This window comes from Herpailurus yagouaroundi, unplaced genomic scaffold, assembly GCF_014898765.1.
Source record: "Herpailurus yagouaroundi ecotype Mexico unplaced genomic scaffold, PumYag 186, whole genome shotgun sequence".
Lineage (NCBI taxonomy): Eukaryota > Metazoa > Chordata > Mammalia > Carnivora > Felidae > Herpailurus > Herpailurus yagouaroundi.
Window position 1 is genome coordinate 12,635,440 of NW_024412417.1, and position 18,956 is coordinate 12,654,395.

Sequence of the window (18,956 nt, forward strand, 5' to 3'; positions counted from 1 at the left end):
ACTCCTGACTTCAGCTCAGGTCTTGCTCTCATGGCTCGTGAGTTTGAGCCCCGTGTCAGGCTCTGTGCTCACAGCGCAGAGCCTGCTTGGGATTCTCTCTCTCTCTCTTCGCTCTCTCTACCCCTCCCCCACTGACACTCTCTCAAAATAAATACATAAACTTAAAAAAAAAAAAAAAAGACTCTTGGCCTCATTCTCGCCATGGCAGGCAGAATGCTGGACATCACATCCACCATTCCAGGCAGCAGATTGGAAGAAGGACAAAAAAGAAAAAGGGAGTAAAGAGTAGATACCAGCTGGCCTCTCCGGGTAGTGGCCACATAACATCTGCTTGTATCTCATTGGCCATACTTATAAGGCCAGATAGAGCTGCAAAGGAGGCTGGAAAGTATAGTCTTTCTTCTGGGAGGCCACATGCCTAGCTCAAAATTGGGAGTCATTACTACGGAAAAGGAAGAAAGAGGGGTATGCGGGGGCAACAGCCTGTCTCAGATATATTCCCTTGCTGAATCCTCATGACAATCCTATGAGATGGATACTGTTCTTATGCGCATTTTACAGAGGGGAAGACTGAGGCACAGAAAGGGTGACTACCTTGGCCAAGGCCACACAGCAAGGGTGAACTCAGGCGCCCTGCTTTCGGAACCTGTGCTCTTCACCCCCATGCCACCCAACTTCCCTGGGAGTAAATCTGCCCACCTGACTCATGTGCTCCCTCAGCTAAGCTCCCTTCTGTCCCCTGCACCTCCCTCCAGGGCCCAGGTTCAGGCTCTGCCTGCTCCTGTTCTTCCCGATCTCCTCCTGGAAACCCTCCCCCTGCGCGGCATCATCGTCCTGGCTGACAATGCCCAAGAGGCAGAGAAACAGCCAATACAGCATCAGAATACATACTCCATCTAGGCAGTTCAGTATAGTAATTAAGAGCTTGGACTCTGGAATCCAGCAGAGTGAGGTTCGAATCCTATGTGACCTTGCCCAAGTCACCTGACCTTTCTGATCCCTCTTCTTTAAAAAGGGAGGTAGAGAGAACCTGACACATAGGACGATCGTGAGGGACAAATGAGATCATGCACCTAAGTCCCCAGGCCACCGCTTGGCACAAAGCAGGTGCTCAGTACAACAAAGCTGCTACGATTGCGCCGACATTATGCATGTCCTTGCCTTCCAGACGGGAATGTCTTAGACAGAGAGGGGAAGAAGGACCTTCGCTGGAGGCCCTTGCCAACTGTCTGCCTCTCCTCTCTTAAGGATCTGCAGGGGTTGCTTGTGTACTTCCATCTAGGGCTCCAACCCTTTAGACATGGCCCTGACCAACCGTTAGGAGTGACAAGCTCTGATTTCCTTGATTTGGAATACAACCTGGCCACCCTAGGGAATCTGGTTAGTGGGGGAAATGCTACTACTGAACAGATGCGAAATATCCCTCGTGAACAGAACACAGGGCATCAAGGTGTCTGCCAAAGGGAATGATTTTTGTTGTTACACAAACATGTCCTATCAGAGCCCATATAAATCCAGAGAACAGGTGCATTTCCAGAACAGATTACCTACCTCTGGTGACCGAGGAAGGGGCAGGGGAAAACAGGCCACGTTATTTTAACATTCAGTAATGCTCTTACTGAACGTAAACAGAAATGAAAATCGGGACGGATGGAGGAAAAAAACACTTGCTCATGAACAAAACGCCTTCTCAGGAACAGAGCTTCTTGTGATGCTCTTTGTTTTACCCAGAAAGAACCGGGTTCTATTCGTTGGGCTTGGGAAGATGCAGCAAAGCCCGTGCCCGACCACGGCAAAGGCAGAGCTTTCTGGAGGCCCCCTGGCCCCCATTCTGAACCCCTCAGGAGGCCAGGCTCTGGTGCCCTCCAGCTCTGCCCTTCCCTGCCCCCAGCTGCCTGCCGGGAGGCACACATGTGGACAACCAAGCTGTGTTTCTCTCTTACTTCGTTCCTTCCAGTCTACTCTTTCTGCTCCCACCCTTGTTTCCTCACGTCCGGGCTAGTATTGTCGTCTTCTGAACAGTTTCTAGGCTGCGAGTCTCCCGTACCTCTCCTCTCCACCCCACCTCCAATCACACAGCCACCCGTCAGAAAGGCTGACCTTTTGTACCTCCTCCCTTTGAGTGTAAATTCTTCTTACCATTTTTATTGACTGTTTTTTCAGAGGTGAAGAATTCTAGCTCTCCAGACAGTGCATTTCTTCTTTAAGTTTTAACTTCTTTTCTACTGAATCCAAACCTATGTCCCCGATTGCTTCCAGTCAGCTGAGAATTTAATCCACCAGCTCTCTCTTTCACAGTTTTTCTCCTCACATGGAATCCTTCTCTTTCTCCCTGTGGCAGACTGTTAATTGCCTTCTCCGAATCTGTTTTCTCCTTCAAAAGTAATAGTTTTGGCTGGGCATGGGGCTACCCCGTGAAAAACTACATTTCCCAGACTCCTTTTCCACTGGGGGTGGTCATGGGACTATGCACCGGCCAACACGACATGGATACAAGCAACATAAGCAACTTCCCAGTTATATCCTTAAAACGACTGAGCGGTTCGTCTTGGCCTCTATCTCCCTGCCTCCCTGGCTGGCAATGGGGAGGACTGGAGCGGTCACTTTGAACACACAAGTGGAAACCTCATATTGAGGACAGAGCAGAGAGACTTGGATCACCTACCTTGACTGTTGAGGGAGAAATGAACTACCAGCGAAGTAAAGCCTCTGTCTGGTGGACCTCTTTGGTACAGCAGCTTAGCCTGCACTTAATATCCTCGTCCTCACTGACGACAGTCCTACTCATTCTGTAAGTCTTCATCCAGGCAGACACGTGCCTTTCCACCCTTTGACTCTCAAAGCCCTTTGACCTACCCCCATTCTACCTTGGACTACACTGGTCTGTGGAGGAGTCCTACTTGCTCTTTGCAGCTCAAAGAGGACAGGGGCCAAATCTTCATCATTGTTTTATATTATACGAAGCCTAACACCCAGGCTCACGTGTGATGACTGAGTTAATAAATACGAGTAATTAAAATGAAGTAAATAAAATGAGTACTAAAATATAATAAATCACTAATAAATGAGTTGAATGAATGTATAGGTTATTCTTCATTGTCTCTATACGCAATGACTTATAATAAAATGAGCAACTAGTCGTATGTGTTTAAACAACCATATCCCAAAACTGCTAGATAAGAGGTCATTGTCAAGCTAGAGAATGAGGTGCCATACTCGTCTTTCTCCTGTTCAACATTACTATCAGTAACTTCAGTGGAATGGTCAGTATACCCATTGTACCTGTGGCTAACATAATGGGAAACCAATAAACTAGATAAGAGAATCAAGAACACCAACAACAAAACATTTGTAAAGACAAGTACAATGGACGAAAATTAAACTAACAGATGAAGTTCTGAATATCAGCTCAAAGGGTGGGCAAAAGGAAAGGACAAAAGAAGACTCAATTAAAGATTATATTTTTTAAAAGCTTAAGGATTTTGACCAGAAGCCCAGTAGGAATCAAGGATATGATATGATGGCCAAAAAATGTTAGTGCAATTTTTGGGCTGAATAAATTCGTTCGAGAACTGCTTATTCAGTGCCTATTCCGTGCCTGGTGTTGAGCGAGAGACAAGGGTGAAGAAGGTGTGGCCCCCGCCGGCAAGCTTACGGCACAAGGCAGACGGTGCTCGGTGCAAAGAGGTGGGAGCGTGGCACGAGTGTGACCACAAGCAAGTAGCTGAGTTTGGCTTGAGTGTGGGGAACAATAAGGCAAGGGGGGGGGGGTGTTCGGCACCAACCTGTAGGGCATCCATAATGCCAGGCTATGGAGATTGGCATTTACGTGAAAAGAGGGACAACTGAAGGATATTACGGGGGAAAAAAAATCAGTGTTTTAGAAAGATTTCTTTGGAAGCAGTCTGGTGGGCAGACCAGAGGGGGGAGACCTAACAGCTCAGAACCAGAGGCATCTCTTTAGAGACTGTCTTGTTCAAGATCTTCATTTTGTAAGTGAAGAAACTGGGGCCGAAGGTATAAATCATGTACCGAAAGCCACAGGGCTGGCAGAGGCACAGCAGAACTGGAATCCGGGACGGGCAGCTCCTCTGTCCAGGGAGTGAGGGCAGCAGCCATCAGACCTCATGTAGCTGTTGGAGTTTAGGAAAGCATTTCTGGAGAGACGTGGGGCGAGGAAGCCAGTTAAAGGACTATGTCCACAGTCAAGGTAAAAGAAAATACTGAGTCATGGGAATAGAAAGAGGGTGAGCTGGGACAGAAATTGCTTCGGTGCCGGGAGCTGGAAGCGGAGGAGGAGAAGCAAAGGCGACAGAATTTGGGGGGCTGGGAGACAAGGCGGACAGCGGTGGGACTGATGGACATTGGGAAAGCAAGGATGATGAACAAGTTGGAGGAGTCCCACTTTGGGGAGGTCCCATTTACATAAAAGAGGCACCGACCAGGGGACTGTGTCACTGGAAAGCGTCCGGGAGAGGGTACTGAGGAAGCACCTGCAGGAAGAAGTGACGGAACAGCTCGGTCTGGAGAAACCTACACTGATGGCAAACAGTGGAGCCGAGCCCCAGGGAGGGATACAATAGCTGGCTTCCCATGCCTGGAACGCTTTCCCGGCCGTCTGTGACATTGCCTCCTAATTAGCAGGACACCAGTGCAAGGCAGCTGAGCAGGAAAAGGCGTGGAGAGGGCCTGGACCCAATCATCAGCAGTGAGGCAGAAGGATCAAAGGTTTTGGAGCCACACAGACCTGGGAGCTCGGCTCACCTATGAGCTGTGTGATGTTGGGCAAATGGCTGGACCTCTCTGTGCCTCAGTTGCCCCGTGTCCAAAATAAAGAGGCTGCACTGGAAGACTTCAAAGATCTGGTCTAGATACAAAATTTCTTGGTGCTAAAAAGGTGGCTTATGTGCATGGAATAAACGGGCGGAAATTTTAGGGTTGTCTGCTTTGGATTGGGCTCTGTACCAACATCGGTGATGGAGGATGAACAGCCAGCCTGCTTCTGGTGCCCTCCGTGGTGGCGTGTAATGACAGAGCGGGGCTGACACGTTCACAAAAGCACTTTCCTCTGTGGGTAGGAGTGGGAAAGAGTCCCACTTAGCTGATATCACTAATTTTTAAAGAAAACCATATGAGCTAACAAGAACTGCAAATGGATGTGGGAGCCATGAGTCAACCACTGAGTTTCAAATGCACTAATTTTCCATTATAAATGACACGGGTTTAAAGTTTCTTCGATTTTATAAAACTTGTGATTTTTCTTTAAAAACAAACAAAAAAAACTTATCCAGACACACACCAATATGTGTTAAAAATACTAAACATTTACTTCCATCCGGAAGCATCCTTAAAACAATGATTGGACTCTTAGCTACGTTCATGAGAAAATCTGTTTTCGGACAGTCTTGTAAACTGATTAAGTATTTTCTGGGCAAACTACCTTCTTCCTACAAAAAAAAAAAAAAAAAAAAAAACCCAGTTCTTGTTACCTTCATAGAATTTTTAAAATTCCCTTTCAGGCTGCTTTGTAAGGGATAATGCTGCTTACACAACATCCGGCATTTCTACTAGAAATGAAATATTCCAAAGGCTTCTGGATAAGCAGTATTTATATGTAATCCTTACCTCTTAAATATCGAGTTCTTAAACAGCAGAAGTGAGAGAGACTGGTTTCCTTTACTGTGGTAGATTCAGAGTGACTTTACAAATTGTCCAGTAGAGAACAAAAATATAAGACCTGGAGATTATGTAAGAAAGATCCGCGCTAGTCGTCCTCACCTCCAGGCAAAACAAGACCCAGAGGCAGAAAAGAATTTTCAAAGCCTGACTTAGAGGACGGTGGAAAATAATCCCATCAAATCAAAGTTTAGGGCAGTGTTGGACTGTGGCAGGAAGAAAAGAACATTGTTAAAAATAGATACTCATTCTCTTTTGGCCACGGACAGTTCTTGAACATCTGACATTAGCAACACAGATCGGAGCCAGTTTTAGCTCATCCTGTCACTTAACCATTCCTAGCTCGGTTTTTTTCCTCACCAAAGTGGGGGTGATGTTACTTATTTACTACCGGGGTGAGCCTGAGGCCGACGCGAGACAACACGCACGTGAGACGCTGTGTAAACCACAAGGCACTTCAAATACAGGGCTTCGCTGCCATCGGCGGAGACGGCCTGCCCCTGGGTGATGCTCACACCGGGGAAGGACTAGTGGCTGTTGTCTAATAACACGCGCTGTCGGTTTCCAAACCCCAAGTGGCATTCAGGGTGACATAGCATTATTAACGGGGAAAAAAATCTGCTCGGCACAGACCTCCCACTTACACTAATTAAAGCTCCACACAGGTAGAAGAATGCATGGCTTGAGATCCACCTTGCGGGCCTAAAGGACAGAATCGTCTCCAGCATTTTTTTTTGTTTTGTGTTTGTGACAGCAGCATTCTCTTTGTTTCAAGAAGAAGAGTGGGGGAGGGAACATATGTGGGTTTGCTCAAATGCTCGAGAAAACTGTGCTACGCGGCTGGAGGGATAAAAGGGGTGGGGGGAAGCACTAAGGAAAGAACGTGCTAAATCTAAAGGTGTAAGCGAAGCACTCGGGAACTGACTGAAAATGCTCTGGTGCCAGGTGAGGCATGGAATGACGAGAAAGCAGACTGTGCGCGTGTTGCAGAGGTGCGTGTGGAAAACGGGTTTCTCCTTGTAATGAGCTTTGGGGCTGGGAGAATCTTCCTCCAGTTTTTGGCCATTAGCTCCGGCCCAGAATCTCGTCCGTGGTTCTTGGGATGAGCTAATGAGGCTGTGGGCTGGCTCTGATTGGGGGCGGCTCAGTAGCTCTGGTCTTCACAGCCACCTTACACCTCACACCCTGGGGCCCAGGTCCCTAGGAGGGCAGCCCCCAAGGTCGCAGAGGGGTGTTCCCTGTAAAGGAAAGCCAGGGAGAGCACAAGCCTTTTTGATGGTGACTTGGGTACTTTAAGCCAGATGTCACTCTTTGGATGAGGTGAGGATGCCTCCCTCCCTGAGCCACCCCCCCACCCCCTTCTTAAATGTTATATTTTCCAGGAATATGCTAGAGAGACTACTTGTGCTCCAATGTCTGTTCTCTTCCTCTCTTAATAGAATATCAGTTTTTACTGGTTGCCCCAAATAAAGACATTTCCCAGCCTTCCTTGTGGCTTGTGTGTGTGTGTGTGTGTGTGTGTGTGTGTGTGTGTGTAACGGGAGATTCTTTGAGAAGCAAACATCTCCAAAATGCAGTCTTCTGCTAAGTCTGCAGAATATGCTTGGAGACCGTGTGGTTTGTTAGGAGGTGAACTTGTGCAGAGAGTGTGGATACACGCTGCGTGACAGCAGGCTGGGCCTCGGACATCCGCAAGGGAGTGAAATCAGGGCAGCTCTTGCTAAGACGGTTCTCTATTATCTGCGTAAGAACTAAGAACGGAGTGCAAGTGAGTCACCAAAGTTAAAGGCGAAAAACAACAGCTGAGATTGGACCAAGAGACCAATAAGCCACAGTCTGTTACATATTATTGCACAGTGTTACGGCGGGGAGGGGGAGGTTTTAGACGGGTTTAATGTGGAAGAATATGAGTTGGGCTATTCCAACCCTGTCCCCAAATATATGTGTTTGTGTGTGGGTATGCGTGGCCAAGATACATAACTACATTTTGTACAGGTACCTATATGGTGCCCTTTTTTAACCATATCTGTTTCATTCTTTCTAATTCTGAGAATATATACGTGTATCTTCCTCAGTTAGAGTATAACATCACTTGGGACAAAATCCCTTACATTAAATTCACTTTCATAAAAAGAAGGTTCACAACTATAGCTTTCAAAGAATCTTAGTATTAGAAACAGGACTAGAGGGGCGCCTGGGTGGCTCAGTCGGTTGAACGGCCGACTTCAGCTCAGGTCATGATCTCGCGGTCTGTGAGTTCGAGCCCTGCTTCGGGCTCTGTGCTGACGGCTCAGAGCCTGGAGCCTGTTTCAGATACCGTGTCTCCCTCTCTCTCTGACCTTCCCCCATTCATGCTCTGTCTCTCTCTGTCTCAAAAATAAATAAACGTTAAAAAAAAAAAAAAAAAGAAACAGGACTAGAGGTCCCTTTGGATGTGTTCAAGCAGGCTGTAAATTCACATAAACTGAGTAATAACTCGGTCCACGTCTCTCCCCCATGGCATGTGAGGTTATTTTGTGCGATCTTGTCAGATGTGGGGACAACCTCCATCGCCAGCACTCCCTGACCTACCCAAACAGGAACGGTCTGCTCTTCCGTACTGATTCTTTAAAGTCACACAACTTTTTAATCAAGCATGCTATAACGTTTCCAGGAAACAGATTCGGACTTACTGGCTTGTACTGTCCATGAGTCACCTTTGGGACAATTGGGCTGATGTTTCTGTGACTCCTGTCTTTTGACGTTCTCACTTCCCATGCCCTGTAAGAACCCATGGCTACTCAGTTTTATCTGCAAATCTTTTCAGCGCCCTGAAAGCAAGTTTTTGGGGCCAAGAGACACAAATCTATTTTGTGAGGCACCTCTATAGAGTGTTCTCTTTTAACCAGATTTGTTTCATCCTTTCTAATTCAGAGAGCTATCTTTGATGGAGAGGAACCGGAAAGGAGTTATTTGTTGACTTAAAGGTATCACGAAGAATAGAGTCCTTCTAACGTTTAAACAGGGACGGTTCTCCACCCTGGCTGTACATCAGAACCACTTTGAAAGATAAAGGCAAAACAAAACAGAAAAAAAAAAAAAAGCCTGGAACCCCCCCCTCCCCCCAGACATCCTGACTTAATTGATCTGGGCTGGGGGCCTGGACATCTGTATTTTTCTAACGTGTAGAATTGAAAATCACCGCAAATCGAACCATTAGAAAAGTTATGACTTTTTTTAAGGCTCTATTCCATAGGAAATCTTGTCTGTTGTCGCTTCAGCTGCAGCAAAGCTGTGGCAGATAAAAAGAAACCTCCAGGCTGTAAACCCACATACCATGGGGGCCCTGAGCATCAGGGGTGGGGGCAGACTACTTAGCTTAGTGATTCTGAAACTCTATTTTTGGATAGAATCAGCTGAGGACCATGTCTGAAATACAGATTCCTGGGGGGTGGAGCTCCATTCTGAAGTGGTTGGGGACAGAAGGAAGGTGGGGGTGGTCAGGAATCTGCATTTATTACCTGCAGGCCAAACGATGCTGACGCTCCCGTCCACAGCCTTAGCCAGTGGCACATGCGTGGGACACTGTTCCGTATATTCACAGCAGAACTTCTCAGTGTCAGTCGTGACCCTGATGGACTGGGGATGGCTTAGAGTTCAGCAGATCCAAAGGGAAAAGCCTGATCCTGGACCACAGAAACAGATGCTGACAAAGCCATGTTTTCTGGAAGGTCCCCATCATTTCTGGGTTGATTCTTTACCAATCCCTCCCCAGCCGTGTCCTGCAATTTCTGGTCAGCTGTTGTCTTTACACCATGCCCCTCCTTTCTTAACCTTTGCCCTCTAAACACAATTTCTTTTTTTTTTTTTTAAATATAATTTATTGTCAAATTGGTTTCCATACATCTAAACACAATTTCTTTTTTTTAAATTTTTTTTTTCAACGTTTATTTATTTTGGGGACAGAGAGAGACAGAGCATGAACGGGGGAGGGGCAGAGAGAGAGAGGGAGACACAGAATCCGAAACAGGCTCCAGGCTCTGAGCCATCAGCCCAGAGCCTGACGCGGGGCTCGAACTCACGGACCGCGAGATCGTGACCTGGCTGAAGTCGGACGCTTAACCGACTGCGCCACCCAGGCGCCCCTAAACACAATTTCTAAGTGCTGACTAGCCCCAGTTGGAAAAGCCTCAGCTTCAGGAGCCCTCCGGGTACCTCCCACCCAGGAGAGCGCTCCGTCACTGTCCCGGGGCCTCTGAGGTACCCGAGTGCCTTCTTTCATGTGACCAAACTGCCTTTCTGAGGGCTCTCTCTCTCTTATACCATGGCCCCTTTTCCTTTCTGGCCATGAAGTCCTACCCAGGGGTCTCTAAACTTACACAGTGTGCACCCCATCCAAGCGAAGCCTCCTACACCCCAGAGCTGAGCCCCATCCTGCCCTAGAGCTATGCTCTCTGCTTACCCAGGCTCTCCCTACTAGAATCTGGGCACGGTGTTTGCTCTTTTTCTCACACCCTTTTCCACTGTTAGTCTCAATACCTTTTCTTTTTCTTTTTCTTTTTTTTTAATGTTTATTTTGGAGACAGAGACAGCCAGAGCATGAACGGGGAGGGTCAGAGAGGGAGGCACAGAATCGGAAGCAGGCTCCAGGCTCTGAGCTGTCAGCACAGAGCCGGACGCGGGGCTCGAACTCATGGACCGCGAGATCATGACCTGAGCCGAAGTCGGCCGCTCAACCGACTGAGCCACCCAGGCGCCCCAATACCTTTTCTATGTGAAACTGTGAACTTGCAACCATACATGTTTCCTTTTAGGAGAAAAGTCTATCTAAATAGGCTGTCATTTTTCATTCTTCATCTCAGAGATGAAATCATCAACACGTCACAAGTTTGCCAAACGCGCGCTTTTAGTAGACCATTCTGGTAAAGGATCAGAGAACTGAACTACATGCTTAACTGCATCTTGCCTCTTTCTCGAATCAGGATTCGGAGACCATGGCCTACAGATGCTGGATCCCGTGGTCCTCAAGTTTCGTAATAACCCCCACGGCGACATCACTTGTCGTCACACTTCACTTCTAATTTGGGGACATACACTGACCCTGTCACCCCTTATATTAGGCCTTCCATATCCCAGTCCTCACCCTGTTTCTGGGGTACCTGGGGATCCCAGGTGTTAACATCGCAAGTTCCCTTTGCCTAATACAATCTCCTAACTTGAAACCCAATATAAGATTCCTTACCCTTTCCCATTGTTCCATGAAAATTAACAGATTCTCCAACTGCTCTGTCTCAGCCACACACACTTTCTTATGAATACCAACATTTATAGTTTCACCTGAGCCCTTTTCTCACCCTTTCAAATGTCAGCGTAAAGGCCTTTTGGTGAAATTATGGAATTTCTGGCAAGCACATTTTTCCAGATCTTCCCAGGTAGACTTTGGCTCTTACCAGAAATCCATCGTTCTGGCGTGACAGTTGCTCTCCAGTGTCAACTGCTTGCCAGAAACAATCAAGAATTTGGAAAACCCTCACAAAAGGAATGACAACAGATGACTTTTGGCTCACGACCTTTTGTGCTATGAATAGCCGGTTGCTGGTCTGCCCTACACCTGGGAAATCTTGACTGGCAGCGTGCGGTGCGGCTGGATCTCAGGAGACCTCGTTACTTGTTGAGTGTCCGTCTTCATGTTCCCAAGGCCCGCGTGCCAACCTGGCCCTTCCTCTAGTTGCTGCTGTTGCCTGCTGAGGAAGGGGAATGCTTCTCTCTCCTGCTGCCACAGGTCTTTATCGAAGCCGTCAGAGGCCGGCCTTGCCGAAGTCCTCATTCAGCACTCTCAGGAGCTTCCGGCTCATCACCTCACACCTAGGTTAGAGACATCTGACTGATGCCCCTCAGGACCACCTCCAAGGACTCCTACCTGCTAACACTCACCCCAACCGTCCTGATCCAGTAGGAGTGCGTGTGGACCCAGCCATCTCTACCCAGTGGCTGCGGGCAGGTTTTGTTCTGTTTTGTTTGAGGATCTAATCGGCAAAGTGGGACAAAGACTATTAGTCCCGATGTTCTTTTTACAACTTGTCCCATTTTATTTCAAGATTTTATTTTTAAGTAATCTCTGCACCCAATACGGGGCTCGAACTTACCACCCCAAGATCAAGAGTCGGGTGCTGACTGCGCCAGCCAGGCGCCCCGAACAAACTCCATTTTTAGAACACACACATATTTAAGATTCTGAGACTCCACAGACTCTCCTCCTCCAGTGATTAGCCCTTCCCTCAGTTTCACAAGAGAACTCTTGAGATGGGCGCTCTACCCCTGCTCTTTCCACCTTCCCAACTCCCATTCCTTCGTTAACCCATTTATTTTTGGCTTCCCTTGTCACCACTCACTCCAAAATGATCTTGTTAAGATCACCAATATGCCCACCTGCCGCCAAGACTTTGCTAGCTTCCTCTTCCTGGCTCTCCTCTCTGAGACACTTACCAGTGAGTGCTCCCTCCCTGAGGCACCCTCCTCTCTGAGGTGCTCGACTTGTTCCTCCCCTGGTTCTGCTCCTTTCTTGACTCCTCTTCCTCTACTTCATCTGACTGCTGGCTTCTGCTCAGGGCTCCTCTCCTCGAAGTGATCTTACCCAGTCCCATAGCTTTAAATACCTTCTGCATGGGGGCGCCTGGGTGGCTCAGTCGGTTAAGCATCCAACTTCGGCTCAGGTCACGATCTCGCGGTCCGTGAGTTCAAGCCCCACATCGGGCTCTGTGCTGACAGCTCAGAGCCTGGAGCCTGCTTCGGATTCTGTGTCTCCCTCTCTCTCTGACCCTCCCCCATTCATGCTCTGTCTCTCTCTGACTCAAAAATAAATAAACATTAAAAAAAAATTTTTTTTTTTTTAAATAAATACCTTCTGCATGTTTGACCACTCTGTAATTTCTATCTTCAGCCAATCCCTCCATGAGAATCATATATGCACCTGGACCCACGTGCTTCAAGTACGACATACTTGACATCGCCACTGGGCTAATGGCCATCGCAAACCTGTCCAGAGGTGAGTTCTTAAATTCCTGACATGCTGTTCCCAAAACTCTCCCCTCACCCATCTTCCCTATTAGATCAGTTTATGGCACCACCACCTGCCCAGCTGACCAAGCCAGAAGCCTGGCAGTGGGCTCTGATTCCTCCTTTTCTTTCATTCATAGAGAAGCCATCGGCAAGTCTTGTTGGTTCTACCTCTAAAATCTTTTCAGTCAGCCCATTCGTCTCCTGCCACCACCCAGGACCAAGTCTCCACCGCCATCTCCCAGGATTGTTGTTAGTCTCCTAATTGTCTCCCACTCCCACGCTTGCCACGTTCCAGATGATCCTCCACATGGCAGGAATGGTGCTCCCGACAAAATGCCAATCGAGTCACATCCCTCTCCTTCTCAGAACATCTTCCATTCTTCCCGCTGCATTTGAAATAAAGTCCAAAAGCATCACCACAGGTGACAAAACGTTGCCTTATCTGGTTCCTGCCCACCTCCAAACCTCATCCCATGCCACACCATCCCGAATGTTCCCTTCACTCCAGCACACGGGGCCCTTCCAGTCCTAGAACAGGCTAGGCTCTTTCTTGCCTCCGGGCTCTGTACTTGCTGTTTCCTCAGCCTGCAAGGCCGAGGTTACCTGGCCTCCTGAGAGGAATCTGACGGCCACCTATCTAGAGAAGGGCACACCTGTGGTACTTTCACAATACCTGTGTTCCAAGCGGACTACAAACCGCATGAAGGCAAGGACCTGTCTATCAAGCCTATGGTTGCACCCCCAGGCCCTGATACGTGGCTGATTGGTACTGAATGATGATCCAGAGGTGGGTCTTTTGTCTACAGATTCCTAAGGACCGACCTTCATATGCCACAGCTCCCCATAAAGGTATGCGGTTGTAGGATCTCTGGCACCTGTGAAAGCGTGCTGCTCAAATCTCCTAGGCCATGGGAACCCAGCTGACAGCCCCAGTTGTGGCCCCTTGGATCCAGCGGTCTTCCTTCTGGGGCCACCCTCTACCCACTGCCCACCCGGCCCCCAACCACTGCCCAGCCCTCCCCTGCACAGGAGGCCTCTCTCGGGCGACTTCTGCTTAGGGGAACACCCCATTGGCCTGGCAGAAAGCTTTCTCAGGACTGTGTGGCAGTCTGACGCTTCTCCCCAGTTCTTCCTTTCGTATCAGTTCTCCCTTCACAGGCGTGAGAACTGCCTGGTAGTCTGGAGGCTTTCCAGGAATATTCCTACCCTCTCCCTCGGTCCTTCACAGGCATGTCCCGTACCCTGTTGCACTTCCAGTCCTGTTTTGGCATCAGTTTCCCAGGTGCCCCTTTAGAGCCTTGAAATATTGATACTATAAACCGCAGTCCCGAAAAACAAACTCTTACCTGATACTGTGTGTAAAACCATCTGCTCCCTTCCCATACCTCCTCTAGGCAAGACCTTCAACTAGAAGAGATAAAAAAAACACCACCTGTGCCCCGGAACTTCTGGTTTACCACCTAGGGTTCCAGATCACTCCAGATACATTCCAGATGTCACTTAACCTTTGTCCCCACAGGAGCTAGCAGAATAGGTAACCACTGGCTGACCTGGTCAGTTCTGGCACAACTGAGGCCCGTGATCCAGACAGGCAGCGTTAGGTTCATACGCAGGCATCTATAAACCCCTCAGTAAATGAAGTCACTAACTACTGGCCCTTGTTTGGTTCTATTGACGTTGTCTCTGTAGCTCCTAGAAGGCTTCACTCGTGTTGTGGAGAATAAAACCTACTCTCTTGTGAGGGAGAAGCACATTTGGCTCTATAACTTGTATACGTGGCATTTCTTCACCTTCTCTGGCTGAAAAATCAATCCTTTTTGCCCTACTTCTGTGTAAGCGCCATGAACACCAATGGTCTGTTTTGTCCATTATCATGTCCCATAAAGGCACTCGGCAACTGCTGAGCAAATTGTCCTATAGGTGCTTTCCCATTTTCTGAAACTCAGAGTAATCAAGTGACTTTCCCATTCAAGTGGCTTATCTGCCAGGGTCAGAAAAGTAGACTGCTTATTGTGTATGGTTAACATTTACTGAACACTCGCTCTAAGCACCCAGTGCTTACATCCCATTTAAGAGGTAACTAACTCTCATCATTGTCCCTACTTTGCCAATGACTACATAGGTCTGGCCAGGTTAGGTGACTTACCTGAAGTCACAAAGGGAAAAGGCAGGGCTGAAACTCAAACACAGGTGAGGTCAGAGCCCACGTTCTAAATTCTCACACCATACTGCTTCCTCCCAAATGACAAGAAACAATCATCCCCCTCGACATGATCAGAACTGAAAAGAATAGACCGTTAGATCTTTGGGAGGCTAATGAAAGGTCAATAAAACATCTGGTAGCAGCAGTAAGCCACAGGGCAGAATTACATTTTGCCTTTCCTTAGAAGAAAAATAAGTGGATCTCAGTGTTAGAACAGTAGCTCAGTAAGATCAACACTGCCAGCGATCCCGTCATTGACAGAACAGCTGACACTGACCGACTCGAGGTACCCACGTCAAGACCCAATGATACATGGACCAAACAAAATGGGGCAGTGTCCTCTCAGGCTGCCATAAGAGAAGATTTGAGTAGATGGAAAAGGGAGAAGGAATAGAGGACAATACAGAAGAATTACGAGAGTTAAGCAAGCGTGTGGTTTTCCCCTGAGATTTGCCGTTCCCGGTTTTGCATTTGACCATTTAAAGCATACATCACATTCCTCTGTTCAGTCTTAAGGGGAAAACTGCCAAATGTTGGTTGTGGATTAATCGCTGCTGTGCCATTCAGCTCTTGTTGACACAGGGACGAACATTCGGAATACGGTATTAACAACTGGTGGGGCGCGGGCTGGTCAGACAGGTCCTGGGCCACAGTGCTGCCGCAGGGTCTGCCAGGCCCCTATTCTGTCATCCCTTTTGTTGGTAGGGCAGAAGGAGGTTACGGAAAGCAGAGGGACAGCGTGGCTGAGGAGTGGGCATCATTTGGGATAATCGGTTAAGTTATTCCCTACTGGGTAGAAGCATCTTAATATGGTAAGTGGCAGGGCTGGTCAGACTGGTACAGCCACTAATCAGCTTTGGATACGGGTTAATTGGATCCTAATTTCAAACCTCTTGGGTGAAAACGTTTGACCCTGAACTTTTTATTTCACGTTAGATCAAGTTATGTTAATGAAGAACTAGCTTAGAATATGAAAGGCAAACCTCTGTATTTCGACGTAAGCGTCACTCCGTGGTCTTGGTACGTTAAAACCATTTCCTTTGAAACTCCAAGTTTTCCTTGTAATCTATCTTCCCCCAGGGATCTGACGGTAGTCACATCAATCCCACAACAGGAAGATTAATTCTTTTAGGCCTGTAGTTAGACTTTCGAGAACAAAACAACAAAATACTAGTAAACCTCAAGTTCTTTGCTCATGCAACCAAACACCCTTATGGAAGTGGATTTGGAGGCAAGGCCTCCCTCACGTAGGGCGTGTCCAGTGGGCTGTGGCATTTCCCTCAAGTGGCCGGCTCTTCAATTAGAGCCTTTCACAAGGCGGGCCGATTAAAATCCGGTTTTATATTGAGTTGGTGAGTTTTGTAGTTAGAGCTTTCAAGGTGTTTTAAATCACAGAGGCCCAGCTGAGCAGGGTGACTCTGGTCATGGGATTTTCCCCTTTACACAGTGCAAACAAACCGTTAAAAAATAGTGGCACTTTGAATTTGGAAGTTGAAACCCAAACCGATCAAACCAAACCAACCAACAAACAAAACCAGTTTCACAGTGTGGATGGAAAAGTAAGGGGCTTCTATTTCCATCTGTCTGTACGGACTGAATGATTTACCACAAAGCACGAGTTACTTTTATTATCTACAAACTAATTACCACCACCCAGACTGTAAAGAACAAGGGAAGGGAAGAAAAGCTCCAAATTAAGACAGGTATTTCCCACCACCTATCCATTCAAAACACAAAACAGCATCAAATATTTTGAATATCTGCACCTATCCACACCGGACGCCCTGGGCCAGAATGTATCTGCACAACCTCCTTTTCCAGGGAGTGCTGCTACCTGTCAGATGGCCAAGGGCCACGTTTGAGGCTTTTCCTTTCTACCATGTAATAGCTGGTGGTTATCCTCATTTCAGAGACGAGAACAGTGGGATTCAGAGATGTGCAGTGAGTTTACTGCTCAGAGTCACTCAGATTCTCAATGGCAGGGATAGATTCAAATCTAAGTTCGCCCGACTGACACAGACCTAGGCGATTTCCCCCGCATCAGTGACTCTTAACTATCTTCTTCCTGCTATGATGCACATGCGATTTCACACTCGCATCTGTGACAACCAGGCATACCTAGAGTTTATATGTGTGGTTCTCCACCTGCTGCATGTAATTCGAGCTCTTTCTCCCCCTCTGAAGAAAGCATGCTGAAATGCTACTAAGTGGTGTTCTTGCAGGGGACAGACAGTCTTGAAACCATTCTAATTCATAAAAGAGTCTACAAGCTTTGGTACTTTACAGCAATCACTAGTTAACAGCTTGCTTTTCATAGCGTGAAAGCACACACCAGCACATCGCACACGGTCTTGGAGAACCACTGCCCTACACCTCAAAGGGCTCGAGACTTTACAAAAACACTTTAACATAGATTTTAAAAATATCCTCCTTGCACCGCTAACAAGAGCTTCCGAACGGCTCCTCTGCCATTTGTCCACGCAAAACACGTTGGGACGCATGGCCTCCTTACCCACATCAAAGGACAGCCAGGGTGGAAGCTTGTGTATAGACCTTTGACTCCAAAATTGCACTTCTGGGAGTTTTTCTGAGAAAATAACCACTATTACATTTGAGTTAAAAGACTAAAATAAGGGGCGCCTGGGTGGCGCAGTCGGTTAAGCGTCCGACTTCAGCCAGGTCACGATCTCGCGGTCCGTGAGTTCGAGCCCCGCATCAGGCTCTGGGCTGATGGCTCAGAGCCTGGAGCCTGTTTCCGATTCTGTGTCTCCCTCTCTCTCTGCTCCTCCCCCGTTCATGCTCTGTCTCTCTCTGTCCCAAAAATAAATATAAGTTGAAAAAAAAAAAAAAAAGACTAAAATAAGTCTCGTAATGTCAATATATTCCTAAATAAATGAATCGATAACTTGGTATCCCTCTATTTTCATGCTACCTAGAATGACTAGTACATTTTATGTCACCGAGGACTAAAACACTGAAAACGTCGGTTAAGATGCTATATTTGAATATGGCATATTTGTTTCTAAGTATTTTATGCCAACACTTTAAATATAAATTAAGCTAGTTGTGCCTAAAAAATAGACAACGCCAAGTACATTTTAAGCTCGAGCACGGGTGCCGAACTACAATCAGGTTTCCCTGGCCATCAGGGCTCCGGGCCTCTCTGAAGGAAGCCTTGACTTAGGTACGGACATTTACCACAGGACACTTCCTGGGCTTCTCAAGTCAGTGGTCTACATCTGCTTCCTTGCTACCCAGGTTCTAACCCGTCTTATTTTCCCGAAACCGCATTTCCTTGACCTCAGAGCAGCATTTGGGATGACGCCCGCTGCAGTTCAGAAATGCATCTAATCCACACCCTGGCACGAAGCAGGCATTCACTGAATGATGGCAGTTCGCGCCTCTGACTGCCCGGCCTTTGCTCACTCTTCTCACAGGACTCCCGGAGCCCATAGTATCCTGGTACGCTCAATGTGTCCCTGTCACCTGCTCTTTTAGTCACTGTTCCTGGCTCCTTCTCTACCCATCTTCCAAATGGCAAGGCTTTCCAAAGTTTTACACACAGCTTTTTCTTTTTACTATATACTGCCTTAGAAATAAACACCATTTCTAGGGTTTCAAAGATCACCATTATGCACATTAAGGAAAATCTCTCTCTTCAGTCTTAAGTCACAGTGTCACATTCCAAACTAAATGGGCTAACTACTCAAGAAGTGCTGCCGTGTACCTTCTACCAGTCTACTTTTTCAAGGGTACACTGGGTCTTATACTTTTTGCAGGCTTTGCATGTTTTATATGCAGCGTGGACCCTTTATACATTTCACTTGCTTTTACTCTTTTATGGATCCATATGCATCCTTAAGTTGCTAGAAGCTCTTCAGCTTAAAAACAAATGGGAAACCAAGGTCCCAAGTTCTATGCCAAAGAACAATGGTTTCCAAAGTGAGGTGTGTGTGCATCCCCAAAGGCAAGGGAATTAAAAGCAAAAATGAACTACTGGGACCTTATGAAGATAAAAAGCTTCTGCACAGCAAAGGAA

At 47.4% G+C, this 18,956-nt stretch overlaps 1 long non-coding RNA gene across 2 annotated transcripts in view; it reads left to right on the top strand.

Annotated features, from left to right (window-relative positions):
* LOC121042788 (uncharacterized) overlaps positions 1 to 13,133 on the top strand; it is a 21,340-nt gene extending 8,207 nt beyond the window's left edge. The window contains exons 2-3 of one of the 2 annotated variants that reach the window (XR_005796445.1): positions 12,596 to 12,700; positions 12,852 to 13,133. This is a non-coding gene — a long non-coding RNA (uncharacterized LOC121042788). Of the gene's footprint in view, positions 1 to 12,467; positions 12,701 to 12,851 lie in introns of those variants that run through there. The other variant, XR_005796444.1, reaches the window with a different exon arrangement.
* Positions 13,134 to 18,956: the final 5,823 nt, after the last annotated feature.